Consider the following 19,299-nt stretch of genomic DNA (forward strand, 5'->3'; position numbering starts at 1 on the left):
TTCAAGCATTTTTATTCATATTATTATTATTATTATTAAAGATTTTATTTACTTATTTGACAGAGATCACATTTAGGCAGAGAGGCAGGCAGAGAGAGAAAGGAGGAAGGAGGCTCCCCACTGAGCAGAGACCCCAATGCAGAACTCAATCCCAGGACTCTGGGATCGTGACCTGAGCCGAAGGCAGAGGCTTTAATCCACTGAGCCACCCAGGCACCTTAGTCATATTATTTTAATAATTATTTCTTATGATTTATCTTTTCGTTCTTTCTTTCTTACATTGCTCCTGTATTCTATTTGTCTCAAATCTTTCATTTGTTTTTATCAACTTCATCTAATTTTATCCCTTCATTTTTATCTCAAGCCTGAAGTTTTTACCTTGAACTTATTTTGTTTGTAGCTCTCTTGCAGAGACCTGGAATACGGTTCTTTTACTTATCTGTAAACAATTAAGTACCATACATGTAACCCAATTTAGGGTTGATATTCATATTTTCCTGAAAGGCTGGGAAGTGGCCTCTGCTACCTTCTTCTTTCTTCAGGTCTCTAATTTATATCCACATCTGTCACCTGCTACTGCCAGTGTTGGGACCCACACTTAAAGAACTTTAATTGTGCCAAAATTTTTACTGCCATAGAGCTGTCTATTGTATGCAATCCTGCTGTTTCTACCACATATCAAGGTTTGATTCCAATCTGACTTGTTGCATGGCAGGCAAATATTCACTTTCATGTATAATAAATTTGGGTCATGGATTCATACTCAACAGGCTTGACAGAATACAGCAATTTACATTCACCTTTCCCCTCCACTGACTTGGGATATGAGTGAGATAGCTCAAAAAGCATGTTCTTGGTGCAGCCACTCTGAGTTGCACCTTGAGTCTTCAACTAGTTGCTGATGCATATTCAGGAAACTGACACTTGCCTTATCTGACCATTCTCAGAAGCTGTCATAGTCTTTCTCTTATAAAACACTCTGGATAGGTGAGCCACAGAGGTACTTATTCAATTAACAGAAAACATTTGAATACATGGAACTGATCCATTCAAGTTAACAGAATACATATTCAACATATATAGAAATTTTCTCTAGTTTCTAACTCCTTCCTTCAGTGGGGTTTATCATCCCCTGTATCTCGTCTTTATAAACGTCTCATCCCCTAACACATTGCCTGATCCTCATTTTGGATTTTTCCTATCTCACTTTCTCTAAGTTGTTTGATGCTGACTTGTCTTGAACATTTGGCAAATAGGATTTAGTAGTTTTCTAATTGTTTTATTTTTTTGTTAGTGAATAGATTTTAGAGAGTGTTATTTTCTCTGATTCTTTACAATTGTCCCATTCTTCCGACTTTTAGCATCATTTCAAAGATCTTATGGTTTAAAGAAAAAAAAAAGATGAAAAATAACTCAAAGGGAAACCAGTCTAAGTATGCTGACTATCCACTTATTTTTATATGCCCCTTCCAGAAAGAAGCCTTAAGGCTTCATGCGTTTTCTGTTTTTCTCTTAGACCTTTGCTAAAAAGGAATGCCTACTTCTAAGATTTTATGACCCACTGAGATCTAGATCGAGCTCCCACTGGGTGTTCTGTTTATAATTTAGACACTTGTTCCAGAAAAACATCCCTTGCTGCAATGACCTTCTGTGTATTATGACAACTAGTCCCATAAATTCCTCTCTCCATTAGGTTTTCTAGGCTTTTTAAAAAAAGTAGTTCTTAATGCTGTTGTTCTTTTATGGATGGGGAACTGAGAAACAGACCACTTTGTGTTCTTCCCACTAATTTGGTGTGCAGTATATTTAGCCAATACTTTTTGAAATCTTGGGCATTTGATGACATTACCAAGTCTTCAGACTTAGAGCGTGTTGTTCGTTATTTTCATCCTTTCCCGATCATTCTTATAAACTCAGGGTGGGGAAAGTTAGAAACCTGATCCATGTCATCATCTTACCTCAGAAGCCCATATTTATTTTTAATAGATGATTAAAATTGACCTTTGAGGTTATTTTTATTCTTGAGTTTTTATATAAGCAAATTTTGCCCTAAGACTATTTTTGTAAGCAAGAAGTTTCTCAGGTCAAATAGATGCTGTCAAAATAATGACTCCAAGAACTGTTAAATGTCATGAGAAACTAACATTTTGCCTCTAGTTAAACCAAAAATCATTCAACCATATCTAAGCTGTAGAGAAATATTAGCTTGTATGACCTAACCTTGCTGATTGATGGCCTGATTAAATTACAGAGGAAACCTTGGCAGGTCACTGCAGTGTTTAGAAAATCTTGTTTCTTCACAAATATCAATAAAGCTCACAGTTCTCACCTCAGAAAGGCATTATACTATATATGAAAGCATTCTAATTGAGAGGATGTAACACCTTGAAAGACAACATAAGCCCTCAGGTCAAGAGTTGTCATTCTGCATCTACAATGTGCTTTGATGTAAATGTGCATGGGGGCCATGTCAATATGGGCAAACTGGCTCCTGGCATGGCTATTCTATTTATTTTCAGCTCTCCTTAAAACTATGTCAAATGCTCAGCACAATCATAGAATAAACATAGCCATTATAAAGGCAATGACATGACCGCACCAGGTTTTCATCCTTAAGTATTGTTACCGATAAAGTGCAAGGTAAGCAATATAAATGTCTTAGTGATATATTAAATATACTCCTGTTTTGGGGCACCTGGGTGGCTCAGTGGGTTAAGCCTCTGCCTTCGGCTCGGGTCATGATCTCAGGGTCCTGGGATCGAGTCCGGCATTGGGCTCTCCGCTCGGCGGGGAGCCTGCTTCCTCCTCTCTCTCTCTCTGCTTGCTCTCTGCCTACTTGTGATCTTTCTCTGTCAAATAAATAAATAAAATCTTTAAATATATATATATATATATATATGTATCTATATAGATACATACACACACACACACACACACACACACACATATATATATATATATATATATATATATATATATATATACTTCCTCCTTTTTTAATTTGGTTGGCATCCTTATTAGTGAGGGTCTATTTTTTTTAAATACCATTAGTGCTTAATTCTCTTACAAGAGCCCTGACTGAGAGCCAAGGCCCAGTGAGTGGTGATAGAAGAAAACAGTGACTTATATAAAGATATATAAAAGGTAGACTCAATAAGAATAGCCCCACTTATTGGAATCAGAAAAGAGTGAGAATTTAATATGGTCCCAGAGTTTTAACTTGGAAAACTTGATTTATGAGCTGAAGAATATAGGTAAAGGGATATATTTGTGGAAAATTTTATAATTTTATTTGTGGTTTATTGAGTTTGAAATATCTGTGGGACATTCAGGTAGATACTTAGTGTATGAATCTGGAATCCCAGAGATTTTTGAGCTAGTCTGTGAGTTATCTACTGCTACAATAATGTCACATAATAAACCACCTCAAATATTTTTAGCTTACTATAAGAATTACTCATTCAATTCATAATTTTGTAGGTCAGCAGTATTGCTCTTATATGGGAATATCTTTTCTCTCATGGGTTTCTTCACATATCCGTTTTTAGGCCAAGTCAGCTGGATGACTCAGCTTCTGATGGTGTCAGCTGGAGTGCCTTCAAAATCTCCCACCTATTTCACCCTCTACATGCTTCTCACATTACTTCCACAGGCTAGGCTGGGTGTGTTCTCACACAGAGGCTCAGGTGCAAGGATAAGAAAGCTTAGCTCTGCCAGAAAACCAAGAGATGTATTTGCATTCTCTTGAAGATTAAGCTTGAACTGACACAATATTATTTCCTTCTTATTCTACTGGACCAAGCCCAGAGTGGGAGAAGGTGGACTCTAACAGAGTTACAGGGTCAAATCTTGGATATGGGAAGAGGTAGAGAATTGAAACCATTTTTGCCTTCCATCATTTTAGATGGCTGAGATGACCATGGATCGTGATTTGTTCAGAAAAGTTCCAGTTTATTCCTATTTTCCTTTTAGAAAATTTTCCTTATAGAATTTTCCATAATGGTACCCCCCTCTTACTGCAAATATTGTTCCAATTTGAGTCATAAATTATATGACACCCCCATATGTGGGAGGGGTTGGGGTCAAACAGGGTTAGATGAACTAATTGAATCAGAATGTGTGAAGTGAGCAGAAGAGATAAGATAGAGTCCATGAAGAAGGTGCAAAAAAGCAGGAAATAAGAACAGAATGGATCTGAAGAGGGCAGGCAAGTAGAGATGCATGAAAGAGGGCTAAATTACAAGGTCAACACCACCAAATCATGAAATAAGATGTGCAATGAATATGTCTCTTGTATTTAACAACTATAAGTCATTGTTGAACATAGAGGTTTCAATGAATTAGAGTCAACCTTAGTTATGCCTCTCACCAATTTAACACTGAAACTTTTTATTTGACACTTCTGGAACTTATATTTAAAACAAAAGGGATGGGACTCTGAAGAATGAGGTACTTCGAGTGCTGACTTTTCTAGGGGTCTGAATACTAAATACCACCTCCAGAAGAACACCAAATGTGTAAGAACCAAGACCTATACCTTAAATTTCTTCCCTACCCATCATTTTTGACACTAAATAAAAATGGTCTGATGTGTATTCATTAGAAATTATTCTAATTTTATTTTATTATGACTATAAATTCATTTTTCTCCATGTATTTGATGTCTTTGATGGACAAAAAATTCAATAAGACCTACTGTAATTACATTAAATATTAACCAGGATACTATTTTGAAACATTTGGGAAGCTGTGATATCTGAGCCTGATCTGAAATCTTACTGAGAATATTAAGCAAGACAGCTTTAAACCTTGTCAAGATATTTTTGACAATTGTCCTAACTTTGATGAACCAACTAAGAAAATACCACAGTAGAGTTCACTTTAAAAAGCTTTGCAGATTTGACGTTGTGCAAAAGTATCCAACTACAAGCAGGTGCAGACTTAATGGCAGTAAATGACACCAAATTTTTTCGAAGAACAAAACTCTAATGGAGAAACAGCTTTTCGTAGTTTGAAACTTCAAGGATAACTGAATTGGCTAGCACATAAAAGGACAGAAAATCTGACTAGTATTGACTGTGCACCAAAAACAAAAATAAATAAAATATAAATAAATAAATAAATAAGAAGAAGAAGAAAAGGAAAATAAAAGAAAAAAGAAAGAAAAAGAAAAAAGGAAAGAAGAGAAACCCACGATCTTCTTGTTGTTGAGTCCTTTTCTTGGATGCTACCCACATTTTACAAACATATTTTGTGTAAGTGGACATCAGATTCCCTTTGGGATTCAAGTTTACTTATTTTATCAATAATAAGAGCCTTCTTGTGGGTAGAAGAATAAATCACATATAAATGAAATATAAGAGATTACACCAGGAACTGAGCTTTTTACCTTGACAAATCTGATAGCTTTGGCCAGATATCTCAATGTCAAAAACATTATAAGTATTCTACAAGGTATGTCTGGCAAAGAGAAATCAATAACAAAGTATTGGATTTGATTAAAATGTTTACTTTTTCCCTCTCCCCCCCCCCCTTTCTCCAGCTAAATAGCTCTTTCCCATACGAATCTGATCTTCATTATGGTTATTGGCTGGCTTTGTTTGTTGTCAAAATGCCACTGCCTTAGAATGCATTTGTAAATGACATAGTTTTTTTTTGCCTCTCCATAATTTCAGTGTTGGGGTTCATGTTCTGTTGTCATGCCATGTGTCATTTAACTTGTTAATAGACTTCAAAGAGATTTTAAACACCCCATTTATAAAAAAATTATTTTTATTCTGATAACTTTATAATGCATTTAATTCTTACAGAAGAGAAAACATGTTTAGCAAGATAATTCTGCCCAAGTTTGCTCAGCTCAACCATAGTTTAGTTTTTTCAGTCATTTTGCTCATCAAAGGCTCTTGGACATTATAAAAAAATTCCAGAAAACTGGTATTTATCAAACACATCAGGGTCTTTACATGGTTTATTCTTTCTGCTTGGATTGTTCTCCAAACTCTTCCTTCCCTTTGTTCTTTATATGGCTCTCAATCTACTTTCAGGGCTAAAGGTCTTAGTCATTTTGGTTCTGCTATAACAAATTACCACAGATTGGGTGGTTTAAAGATTTATCACAGTTTTGGAAGCTTGAAGTCCAAGATCATGTGCTGGTAAATCAGGTGTCTGGTGAGAGCCCACTTTCTGGTTTGCAGGTGACTATCTTCTCATTGTATTATCACATGGTAGAGCAAAGAGAGGAAACCAGCTCTTTAGTGTTTCTTCTTAAAAAGGCTCTAATCTCATCATGAGGGCTCCACCCTTGGTAACTAACTACTTCCTAAAAGCCACATCTCCAAATACTATCACATTGGAGATGAGGACTCAACATGAATTTTGGGGGTAGAAGGAACACAAACATTCAAAAACATTCAAACCTTAGCACTGAGTTTTCAGAGTCACTTTTAAGGGTTTCTTTCTCTGATCCTCCCAGATTATGATAATATCCCAGATACCTTTTCACCTAACATTTTCTTATGTACTAGCAAGACTGGCAACCTTAAGGTTTATTTCTGTATTTCCAACAACTTGTGGCACTGAGAAATAGTTGTCATCATACTAATGGTCTAGTTGCTACTTTTGGATTTGATGATCTCATTTATGGATCATGGCACAAATTGCCTTATTTTTCTGCCTGCCTCTCTCAAACCCATATTGTCTAGCCATGACTGATTTGATTATTTTAGTTTTTTAAAGATTTATTCGTTTATTTGAGGGGTGGGGCAGAGGGAGAGAAACTTTAAGCAGACTCCCCAAGAAGAATGGAGCAGGACCTGTGGCTCAATCTCACAACCCATGTGATCATGACCTGAGCCAAACCAAAAGTTAGGTATTTAACTGACTGAGCCACCCAGGCACCCTTGATTTGTTATTTTGAAACATTGTTTTTTATCATGTTATATTCCAGTGCAACCACATGGTTACAATCTGTTATTTAAGATTAAAAAAAAAAAAAAGATGCTCCTTAGAATAACATTTGCAGCCCTCTATAATTTGATCTAGATCAATTTTCTGGGCCGCCTGGGAATCTCAGTTGGTTAAGAGTCTGCCTTCACTTCAGGTCATGATCCCAGGATCCTGGGATCAAACCTAACGTGGGATTCCCTGCTTCAGGGAGTCTGTTTTCTCCCTCTTCCCTTCCCCTGTTTGTGCACTCATTATCTCTTGCTAATAAATAAATCTTCAAAAAAATTTTTTCTGGTCTTGCAATACTCCCTTTTTCCAACACAAGCACTTTTTAAACTTAATGCCTATTTCCTCACTCACTTGGGATGCTCTCCACCTTCTTATTTGTCCAACCAGAGCCTTCCTCATTTTGAGGTTGAGGCATATGTCATGCTCTTTGTGAAGTGTTCTCTCATGGGTTTAGTCTTCAGTGATTTTTCCTTCTATTCAATGTCCAATAAATACTATTTTAGCTATGGGTCTATCACATACTACCAATTTACCATAAAGGAACATTTTACTTTTTCTCTATCATTGTCATATTTTAAATCTTTGAAAAACAAACAATAAACAAATGCAGAAAATGTATATATTATCAATGAATAATTTTCTTTATAAGATTAATTGATAACTCATGACTCTAAATGCATACTTTCTTTTTTTGTAAAGATTTTATTTATTTATTTGAGAGAGTGAGAGAGAGAGAGCATGAGCAGGGTGAGGGGCAGAGGAAGAACAGACTCCCTGCTGAGCACAGAGCTTGATGTGAGGCTCAATCCTGGGACTCCAGGATCATGACCTGAGCCAAAGGTAAACACTTAACTGACTGAGCCCCCCAGTTGCCCCTAAATGCATACTTTCGATCAACGGGGTGCTAACATGGCATCAACATGTAACAATTAATATGATTTAGAGAAAGAGAAAACATTGCAGAACCACTCAGGGATATTGTAGATAAAGGTGGATCAAATAACATTTTTCTTCTTTTGCTGGTTAAAAATGAAAGCAACAATACAGGGCAACACTGTCCCTCAGCAGGTATTGAAAAATGAAATGCATATAACTTTATGACATAAATTTAAAAAAAAAGAGTAGCTAAAGATATTCTGTTGTATTTTATCTCTATAATACTTTCCTCAATCCTAACCACAATATTAGGAAAAGTATGTTAGAGTGTTTTAAGATTTTTCAACAATAATGCACAATTTGGGGATATGTTAATAAAAGGACACTTTAGGTGTCTAGGGCAAAATAAAGGAAAATCTCAGCAGAAATAATTTTCTACCATCACAGGTTGTCTTTAAATATTGGAGAAACAAATTAGAGATGTCTCATCTTTTAGGACCCACATGAATTGGTAGGAAGTGTCCAAGGGCTGCTATTCTTAGAGAAAAAATAATACTCTAAATTAAAACGAATACTTACAAGAAATATTTTTAAAAATCAGAAAAGAAAGGGGATGCCTGGGTGGCTCAGTGGGTTAAAGCCTCTGCCTTCGGCTCAGGTCATGGTCCTAGGGTCCTGGGATCAAGCCCCACATCATGCTCTCTGCTCAGCGGAGAGCCTGCTTCCTCCTCTCTCTCTGCCTGCCTCTCTGCCTACTTGTGATCTCTCTGTCAAATAAATAAATAAATAAATAAATAAATAAATAAATCTTTTTAAAAAATCAGAAAAGAAGGGCATTTTCCAGAACATCTCAGCTATCTAACCCTTCAAACAAAAATTTACATGATCCATATAAGTTGCTCCCCCTACACCCAAACTCCCACCCTCCCAACACAGATATCAGTGGCATAAAAGTGAGAAATATAAAATTGTTGGCTCTTAGACTCTAGATTGTTCCTTTTTTCTTTTAAGATTTTATTTATTTATTTGAAAGAGAGACACAGCAAGAGAGGGAACACAAGCAGGGGGAGTAGGAGAGGAAGAACCAGGTTTCCAGCTGACCACGGATATCAGTGTGGAGCTCAATGAGGTATTCAATGTGGGGCTCAAACCCAGGATCCTGGGATCATGACCTGAGCAAAGGCAGATGCTTAACAACTGAGCCACCTAGGTGCCCCTTAGACCTTAGGTTGTAAGGGAATATGAAGAGATTGCAGATAAACAGGTAAGAGAGTTAAGGAAAATTCACCCCCAATTACAAAAGCAAAATTTTGTAATTATAGAACTAGAAATAAATATTAATATTTCAAGGGAGAGATGAATAAAATATATATACATTCCAAGAAAGTTTGTAATAATCACGATAAATACAGAGAAAATAGGAAAATAATTGGGAAAAAATGGGGAAAAGTTAACATATGTGGAGGACATAAACACCTGTTCCAGTGTAAGAAAAACTAATGTCATTGACATGAAACAAAGCATATTTATAGATATAAAAACTATTTCCTTGAAATGAGAAAGGACTAAATCTATACAACACAGAAATTATTCTGGAATATACCGATGCCAAGATATATTCTTGCTAATTATTGAACTTCAAGGATAAATAAAGTAATTCTCAAATAAGCAGGTAGAAAAATTACCAAACAAAGCAAAAACAAAAAACAAACAAACAAAAAAACCAACAAACAACAACCAAAAAACCCCACAAAAAACAAGGTGATTTCAGACTTTTCCATAGCAACCATCAATACCAGAATAATCAAGCGATATCTACAAAGGTGCTGAATGGGAGAAAGCTATAATCCGTGTACATTATGTCTACTTAAACACTAAGTTATTCCCAAATATTAAAGAAATCAGAAAGTACAGAATCCATGATCCTGGCCTTGCTGAATAAAACAAGTAACAATCACAGCAGCAGCAAAATCATTAGAATGATATTCACCCAACAACTGAATGAAGATGAAGTGATGGAAGACCAGCATAATATTCAATGCAAGGAAATACTGGAGCAGTGCTGACAAACTTCTGAGGAATAGCAAGCAGGGTTACTATAGTGGTAAATAGTTCTTTTTAAATATAGTAGAACTTCAAGGCTTTGGACTTGTAAACCCTTCCTGAAGAAAGATACTGGGTAATGAAAATTATCTAAGCAAAAAAAAATGAATCAAAGAACACAATAAAAAAGGTGTGACTTAAAAAACTAGGGATCATTGAATCCATTTAAAATTAGAACTGTGGGGCGCCTGGGTGGCTCAGTGGGTTAAGCTGCTGCCTTCGGCTCAGGTCATGATCTCAGGGTCCTGGGATCGAGTCCCGCATCGGGCTCTCTGCTCGGCAGGGAGCCTGCTTCCTCCTCTCTCTCTGCCTGCCTCTCCATCTACTTGTGATCTCTCTCTGTCAAATAAATAAATAAATAAATCTTTAAAAAAAAAATTAGAACTGTGGGGGCACCTGGGTGGCTCGGTGGGTTGGAGCCTCTGCCTTTGGCTCAGGTCATGGTCCTGGGGTCCTGGGATCGAGCCCCACGTTGGGCTCTCTGCTCAGTGGGGAGCTGCTTCCCTTCCTCTCTCTCTCTGCCTGCCTCTCTGCCTACTTGTGATCTCTGTTGAATAAATTTAAAAAAAATCTTAAAAAAAAATTAGAACTGTGAACAATATTATATTCTGAAGCTTGGAAAGAATATTACAACTATCAGAATCTGGTGATCACCAGGACTAGAAGTTTAACAATTCTAATTTTCATGAATTTCCAAGCTGGGAGTTGGCAGAAATGGTCTAAAAATGAAATAGAATATTTTTTTTCTATTTTTAGAAACTTTTAAATTCTGATATAATTTTAGAACTCCAGAAGAGTTGTAAGTACAGAGGGTTCCCTGATGGCCTACACCTGACTTACCCTAACAAATGTTAAGACCTTGCGTAACAATGGTACAGTGAACAGAACTAAGGAATTACCATTGACACAGTACTCTTAATTAAGCTATGGACCTTAATCAGTTGTCTTCAATTTTGCCACTCCTAATCCTTTTTCTCTTCTAGAATTCAGTCTAGGATCCACTGTTGCAATTAGTTTACCTTTCATTTCCAATCTATGGCAGTTCCTCCCTTATTCTTTTTTTTTTTTTTAAGATTTTATTTATTTATTTGAGAGAGAGACAGTGAGAGAGAGCATGTGTGAGGAGAAGGTCAGAGAGAGAAGCAAACTCCCCGCGGAGCCGGGAGCCCGATGCGGGACTCGATCCCGGGACTCCAGGATCATGACCTGAGCCGAAGGCAGTTGTCCAACCAACTGAGCCACCCAGGCGTCCCTTCTCCCTTATTCTTTTGTCTCTCATGATCTTGACATTTTTGTAGGGCACTGGTTATGTATTTTGTAGAATGACCCTCAAATTGTGCTTGGTTGATGTTTCCTGTGCAAATGATTTCTGTGAAGAATAGCACATAGGTGATATGTCCTCAACACATCACAACAAGGGATGAAACATGTAACTTTAAAGATATTAACTACTCACATTTTTCATCTTTTTTCTCGTAAACTGGGGTGGAAGAAAAATGTACTTAAGCTCAGAAATTCCTGCAGTTCAATTCCTTTTTCCTTTGGGTAAACTCAGTTAATGGTGATCTTAGCAAAACTTTATGTTAATATGTAGAGTATGACTCTAATTTTAATAAATTATATATTTTTCTATTTATCTCTGTTTTTAGCTGCACACATGTAAAGAGAGAAGTCTGAAATTAATTTTGGGAAATATTGACTATAGGTATTTCTGGACAGTGAAATTTTTGTGTGTATTGTTAAATTATACTCTTTTTTTCCACATACTCTGTATTTTTCTGTTTTCTTTTTAATTTCCTTTTATAATGAGATTATATCATTTTGATTAAAGAAGTTACATGCTTTTGAGCTTAGGCTTTATTTTGTATTTTTTAGCTGTCTCAGAAAAATAATTCTGGAATAATATAACTAAATGCAGCGCTTATCTTGAGGGTACAAGGATTGTGAATGCTTTGGATAGATGTTTATTTTCTTATCTGTAGCTCTAAATTTTCTACAAGGATCTTGTTTTATTTTGGCAGTAAATTACATATGTTACTATTCTCATGGACTAAGAACTGATAATTTCTGAATGGGAGCCAACATTCTCAAGTGACAGGCTTCAGTTACTTAGAGTATTAGTTCTCTATATGGTGACATTCTTGAGAGAAAGGACAGTTGGTATTTTACTTATATTAAAACTTTGGGGGACGCCTGGGTGGCTCAGTTGGTTAAGCAGCTGCCTTCAGCTCAGGTCATGATCCCAGCGTCCTGGAATCGAGTCCCACATCGGGCTCTTTGCTCGGCAGGGAACCTGCTTCTCCCTCTGCCTCTGCCTGCCTCTCTGTCTGCCTGTGCTCGCTCGCTCTCTTTCTCTCTGTCCCTGACAAATAAATAAATAAAATCTTTAAAAAAAAAAACAAAAAACAAAACTTTGGTAGCTAGCAAGTTAGCTTATCACTGTAAAAGTGTTCTTTAATATTGGTGAAGTTGGTTGATAGCCTTTGAAAAACCCCATGCTTTAAGGATCCATCATGAAGTGGCACTATTCATTAAAGGATCATATAAATACCCTATTTTCTTTTGGAAAATTTTAATATTTTGGAATATTAGCCAAGGCTTAACAAACTCTTACTATAGTTATTCCCATATTTGAGAATTTCGTGAAATCTCCTCATGTATGAACAGGCTTATCCTGTTAAAGAACAACCACCGGGGCACCTGGGTGGCTCAGTGGTTAAGCCTTTGCCTTCGGCTCAGGTCATGATCTCAGGGTCCTGGGATCGAGTTCCGCATTGGGCTCTCTGCGGGGAGCCTGCTTCCTCCTCTCTCTCTCTCTGCCTGCCTCTCTGCCCACTTGTGATCTCCCTCTGTCAAATAAATAAATAAAATCTTAAAAAAAAAATCTTAAAGAACAACCACCAACTGAGCTAAAGAAATCCTGTAAGTCATTTTGGACTTAAATTTAAGGCTCTTAATTTAAAGAAATCAAGTAGTTTGAGTCATCTTCTCTTATACTGCTGATGGACGTTGGAGAAAGTGATTGCTGGATAGTGACTAATGTAAAAGAGTGTAAATTGAAGAGCCATATCAAGTTCATTATAACTTGTCTGGATAGAATGTATGATAAGAGAAGAAAAGTGCTCTTCATGGAAATAATTGAGCCCAAAATTGGAATGTTTCAGTGTATCAAGCTTCTTCTAGAAGAGATGGAATGTGATAGGAACCTTTGCATAGTAGTGATGTGTGTATCCATATATCCTAGATATTAAAACAACCCAACATTTTGCATTTAATTTCATGATCACCAAGAAGTATTCTATCCACAAATTGGCATCCATTTCAAACTTTTAAGATTAGGAGAGAATGTGCGGATTTATTATTTTGCTTGCCAAACAGCTCTATTTTGTGCTAAAAATTGTTGGGATGCTTTATTTTTATCCATGTCCTGCAAGTTAATTTAGAACAAGTTAGTCTTGACTGCCTAAACTTCCCATGGTCCCCATAGAGTCTTCCCCACGTAATCCCTAGCCCCAACAAATGCTGCATTGACAGGCTCATGAGTAGCCTATCAGGTTCTCACATGGACCTATTTCCTTTAAACAGACACCACAAAACTGTGAATGTCTGAGTTAGCAAGATTCTGAAGTTGAAATCTTTAGCCTTTCAATTATCCATTCCCTCCCTTTTAATTTTTAATTTTTCAAGCATTTTTCTGGCCAATATAAAGTCTTCTGGTTAATTGATACCACTGCTAGAAGCAAGGTTCTCTGCCCTATCCTGAAGTGTGCTTCTTCAAACCACGAATGAAACATGGGTTTTTTTTTTTGTTTTGTTTTTTTTTTATATTTAAAACAGAAACATCACTTTTATTGACAAGTTAGGGCCATGGACAGACAGCTTCCAGAACAGAAAAAAGACAGTCCCAAGACAACGGAGTGTAAAATCATAGCAGACAGCCTAATACTCTTCACCCTCATCCTCTCCCTCAGCACTATCTGCTCCGACCTCCTCATAATCCTTCTCAAGGGCAGCCATGTCCTCACGGGCCTCAGAAAACTCTCCTTCCTCCATGCCCTCCCCCACATACCAGTGAACAAAGGCACGCTTGGCATACATCAGGTCAAACTTGTGGTCCAGGCGAGCCCAGGCCTCAGCGATGGCTGTGGTGTTGCTCAGCATGCACACAGCTCGCTGGACTTTGGCCAGGTCTCCACCGGGCACCACAGTGGGAGGCTGGTAATTAATGCCCACTTTGAAGCCAGTGGGACACCAGTCCACAAACTGGATGGTACGCTTGGTCTTGATGGTGGCAATGTCGGCATTGACATCTTTGGGAACCACATCACCACGGTACAACAGACAGCAAGCCATGTATTTACCATGGCGAGGGTCACATTTCACCATCTGGTTGGCTGGCTCAAAGCACGCGTTGGTGATCTCTGCTACTGTAAGCTGTTCATGGTAGGCTTTCTCAGCAGAGATGACAGGGGCATAGGTGGCCAGAGGGAAGTGGATACGGGATAGGGCACCAAGTTGGTCTGGAATTCTGTCAGATCAACATTCAGGGCTCCATCAAATCTGAGGGAAGCGGGATGGAGGACACAATCTGGCTAATAAGGCGGTTAAGGTTAGTGTAGGTTGGGGCGTTCGCATATCGAGGTTCCTACGACAGATGTCATAGATGGCCTCGTTGTCTACCATGAAGGCACAATCAGAGTGCTCCAGGGTGGTGTGGGTTAGTGAGGATGGAGTTGTAGGGCTCAACTACAGCTGTGGAACCTGAGGGGCTGGGTAGATGGAGAACTCCAGCTTGGACTTCTTGCCGTAATCGACAGAGAGACGTTCCATCAGCAGGGAGGTGAACCCCGGAACCAGTTCCCCGCTCCAAAGCTGTGAAAAAACCAAGAAGCCCTGAAGACCTGTGCACTGGGTCAGCCAGCTTCCGAATTCGGTCCAAGACAAGGTCAATGATCTCCTTGCCAATGGTGTAGTGCCCTCGGGAGTAGTTGTTGGCAGCATCTTCCTTGCCTGTGATGAGCTGCTCAGGGTGGAAGAGCTGGCGGTAGGTGCCAGTGCGAACTTCATCAATGACTGTGGGTTCCAGGTCTACAAACACGGCCTGGGGCACATGCTTGCCAGCGCCTGTCTCACTGAAGAAGGTGTTGAAGGAGTCATCTCCTCCCCCGATGGTCTTGTCACTTGGCATCTGGCCATCGGGCTGAATGCCGTGCTCCAGGCAATAGAGCTCCCAGCAGGCATTCCCGATCTGGACACCAGCCTGGCCGACGTGGATGGAGATACACTCACGCATGACTGAGGACTTATAGGGTTCGTTGGGCTGGAGGAGTCGAGGGGACGGCGACAAGGTTCTCCCGCTGACAGACTACCAAGGAGATCCGGGGGAGAAGTGGCGAAACATGGGTTTTTTTAGTCATTTTAAGTTCTGTAAAATGTAAGTTCCTTGAGAAGATGATCATGTACTTCTTAATGACCTACCATATTGTTTTTGTATCTGCCTATAACCTTTCCACTAAGGAAACATGATTTTCTGTAACCTTGTTATATTTCCTATGGCACTTAACAATGCTTTCACTTTTTGTCAAAGCTCCTACTGAGAGGTACCTGGGTGGCTCAGTCACTTAAACATATGACTCTTGGTTTCAGCTCAGGTCATGATCTCAGGGTCATCAGATAGAGCCCCACATCCAGCTCCATGCTCAGTGTGGAGTCTGCTAGAGATTCTCTCCCTCTCCCACTCTCCCTCCCCTTTGGCACCTCCCTGCACTCATGTGTGCATGTGCTCTCTCTCTCAAATAAATAAATAAATAAATAAAACCTTTTTAAAAACCTCCTACTGAAAATGCTATTTTAAAATTAATTATTTTCCGGGAGAGTAGCCTGGCTCGGAAGCGGAGGTCCGGCCTCGCCCGAGCAGGGTTCAGTCCCAGGCCCAACCTGCGGCGAGCGCCCACCCCCTAACCCCCTTGCAGGCATGGAGGAACCTGGCATGGACACGGAGGCCGAGACGGTGGCGACCGAGGTCCCCGCGCGGCCCCTGAACTGCGTCGAGGCCGAAGCCGGGGCGGGGGCGGCAGCGGAGGACTCCTGCGCTGCTCGAGGTAGCCTGCAGCCGGCCCCGGCCCAGCCCCCTGGGGACCCTGCGGCCCAGGCCTCGGTCAGCAACGGCGAGGATGCGGGCGGCGGCGCAGGCAGGGAGCTGGTGGACCTGAAGATCATCTGGAATAAGACTAAGCACGACGTGAAATTCCCCTTGGATAGCACAGGCTCCGAGCTAAAACAGAAGATTCACTCGATTACAGGTCGCTCCCCCTGCCATGCAGAAAAGTCATTATAAGGGACTCATCCCTGAGGATAAGACGTTGAGAGAAAATAAAAGTGACCAGCGGAGCCAAGATCATGGGTAGTTGGCTCCACGATAAATGATGTTTTAGCCGTAAACACACCCAAGATGCTGCCACAGGGTGCAAAGGCCGAAGAGAACAAGAAGGAGCCGCTCTGCAGGGAGAAGCAACACAGAAAGTGTTGGATAAAGAAAGCCCGAAGATGTGATACATCTGTTAAGGGTGCCCAGGAGCACTGCCAACGTACCCTTATCCGGCATGTACAACAATTCCGGAGGCAAAGTGAGACTCACCTTCAAGCTGGAACAAGACCAGCTGGTGGATTGGCACTAAAGAGCGGACTGAGAATTGCCCATGGGCTCCATTAAAAATGTGGTCAGTGAACCTATCGAAGACACGAAGACTACCACATGATGTGTCATTTCAGCAGCTAGATTAATGGTGTCATAGTTCACATCAGAGAGGGATGGCGGTGCTTTTCATTCTTAGGGAAATGTTTAAAAATGCAGAAGAGAACAGAGAAGACTGTAACAAACTCAGATATCCATCACCAAGAAATGACTGCCGTAAATATTCTGTGAATTGCTTTAAACTGTTTTTTTTTTTTTTAATAAAAGAAAACCTACCCACAATGAATACGTCCCCATTGTCTTCCCCTCCCCCATTACCATGAGCATGATTTCTCATGTGGATCCTTCCCAGCTCTCTGCTTTGTGTTTGTATAAACCCATGAACAAGGAAAAAAAAAAAAATTATTTTCCATGTATTCAGATGTCTTCAGCACAGTCATTCAAATTTTAATATTGCTATTATATATTTGTGTGATATCAATGGAAATATTTTATTCTTTTGTTTTAAGAATTGTATTTGTTACTACATTATTTATTTGTCCCTCAGTTATATGTTAGAGCTTTCAGATATTTAATTAGAACTATCCTCAGCTTGGCCATTTCTGCATGCTTTTGAGAGGAGTTATGTAAGTGATCGTCATAATAAGAAAATCAGATTACAACTAGGTCTGAAAACTGTGCTCAATTAAACTATTTTTTGATGACTAGCAGTACAAGAAAATTATCTTAATTTTAGTTGTTAGTTCTTTAGATAAATATTTAATGCATATTACTATATTATGGAAGACATATTTTCATATCCTCTTAATATAAGAATATTAAAAAGTTCCCTATATTATTTGAAAAAAGAAATTCTCAAGGAATAATTTTATAGTTCCTATCTATACAGATAGAATAATTGTAATATGTATACATCAATAACATTAAATAATTTGTCTTGTAATTATCTTCATGAAAGATATATAATTTGAGTTTAATTTCAGTAGACCAACATCAGTCATAAAATTGGTATCCTTCAAACCATTTAAGCAATTTAAAGTCTTATAAATATTGGCAAGTTTGTTGAGAGGCACACTTTTCAGAAGATTTTTTTAAGCCAGTGACTTCACTGGCAGTGTTAAATACACATGGTCGTGTGAGGGAAAACCCTGAATACAGAAATGTGAGATCAAATAGAAAAGCTATCATGTTAAATCCAAAAGATTGTATTAGTAAATGATACTTTACTTTCAGTAATCTAACTGTATTTCTCAAAGACTTTCAATTATTGTACCAAGGAAGTATTGTTCAGGATTCGAAAAGTATGCAATTGTGCATAAGTTAGGCAATTAGGTTATTAGTAAATAGTCTATTATACAACCAGAAGTCTCAAAAGTAGTTAATAGGAGCAAAAGTATTTCTATTGTTCTCTCTCCAGTTTCCAGTATCAATCACAAAAATCAACAATTTAATCAAGAATAACAGTATTAAAATGACTTTCATTTGGTATTTTGGTAGAACAGATGGTTTTACTTCTATTTATATTTCTTCAATTATTTTCTTGACCATTATTCTGTGTGTAGGTCAGTTGCATTTTCTTGCTTGTTAATTACCTGTTTATTAATTTATCTATGGAATTACTTTCAATTTGAATAAACCTTTTATAATTCAGATATGTATCTCTTTTATGAATATTAGTATTTTTGTTTTACTTTTAGTTTAATATGGTATATTGAATTTTGGAGCTTGTAGTTTTTGTCAATGTTTTGAGAAAAAATAATGATTGTTTTTTCCATGAATGTAGAGCTTAGAAAGTCATCCCTCATACCTACAATTTGATTGATGTTCAATGACATCTCTTCTAGTTTTCTAGTGTATTTTTAAGATTTTAAAAATAAATTTATTTTTAAATAAGTTTTTAAAAATAATTTATTTTTGAACAGCAGTTTTAAGCTTATAGCAAAATTGAGAAGGAGGTACAGGAGATTTTTATTATACCTCTTGACCCATTAGCAACATCGCTTAACAGAATGGGGTGTGTGTGTATTTGTGTGTGTGTGTATGTATATATTATAGGTATTTTTTTGTTGTTACCAAGAATTAACCTACACTGATCCATCATAATTAACCAGGTCTAAGGTTTATGTTAGGATTCACTCTTGTATGTTCTGTAAGTTTGGACAAAGTTTAATGTATGTATCCACAATTATATATCATATAGAGTATGTTCACTGCCCTAAACATTTGTGCTCCTTCTAATCTCTTTCCTTACCCCTAACTCCTTAGCAACCATTGATGTTTTTATTCTCTCAATAGTTTACCTTTTCCAGAATGTCATATAGTTGGAATCATGCAGTATGAGGCCTTTACAGACTGTTTTTTTTTTCTCCACTTAGTAATATGCATTTAAATTTCCTCCATGCTTTTCCACGCTTGATACATCATTTCTCCTCTGCACTGAATAATAGTCCATCATCTAGATGTACAAAATTTATTTCGTCTAGTCACTACTAAAGGATATCTTGTTGCTTCCACATTTTTACAATTATGAATAAAGCTTCTGTAAGCATTCATATGAAGATTTTGTGTGGATATAATTTTTTCAGCTCCTGGTAAATACCACAGAATGCAATTGCTGGATTGTATGGTAAGAGTACATTTAGTTTCACAGGAAAGTTCTGTCTTTCAAAGTG

General features: G+C 38.1%; 1 protein-coding gene and 2 pseudogenes across 2 annotated transcripts in view; 2 read left to right on the forward strand and 1 right to left on the reverse strand.

Moving 5' to 3' along the window:
- Nucleotides 1-19,299, forward strand: part of SPAG16 (sperm associated antigen 16) — a 1,060,347-nt gene that overhangs the window by 531,987 nt on the left and 509,061 nt on the right. The gene's annotated exons all lie outside the window — the stretch shown is intronic.
- Nucleotides 13,758-15,241, reverse strand: LOC125095078 (tubulin alpha-1C chain-like; annotated as a pseudogene).
- LOC125094916 (ubiquitin domain-containing protein UBFD1-like) lies at nucleotides 15,813-16,711 on the forward strand (annotated as a pseudogene).

The sequence above is a fragment of the Lutra lutra genome, chromosome 3 (assembly GCF_902655055.1).
Source record: "Lutra lutra chromosome 3, mLutLut1.2, whole genome shotgun sequence".
NCBI lineage: Eukaryota > Metazoa > Chordata > Mammalia > Carnivora > Mustelidae > Lutra > Lutra lutra.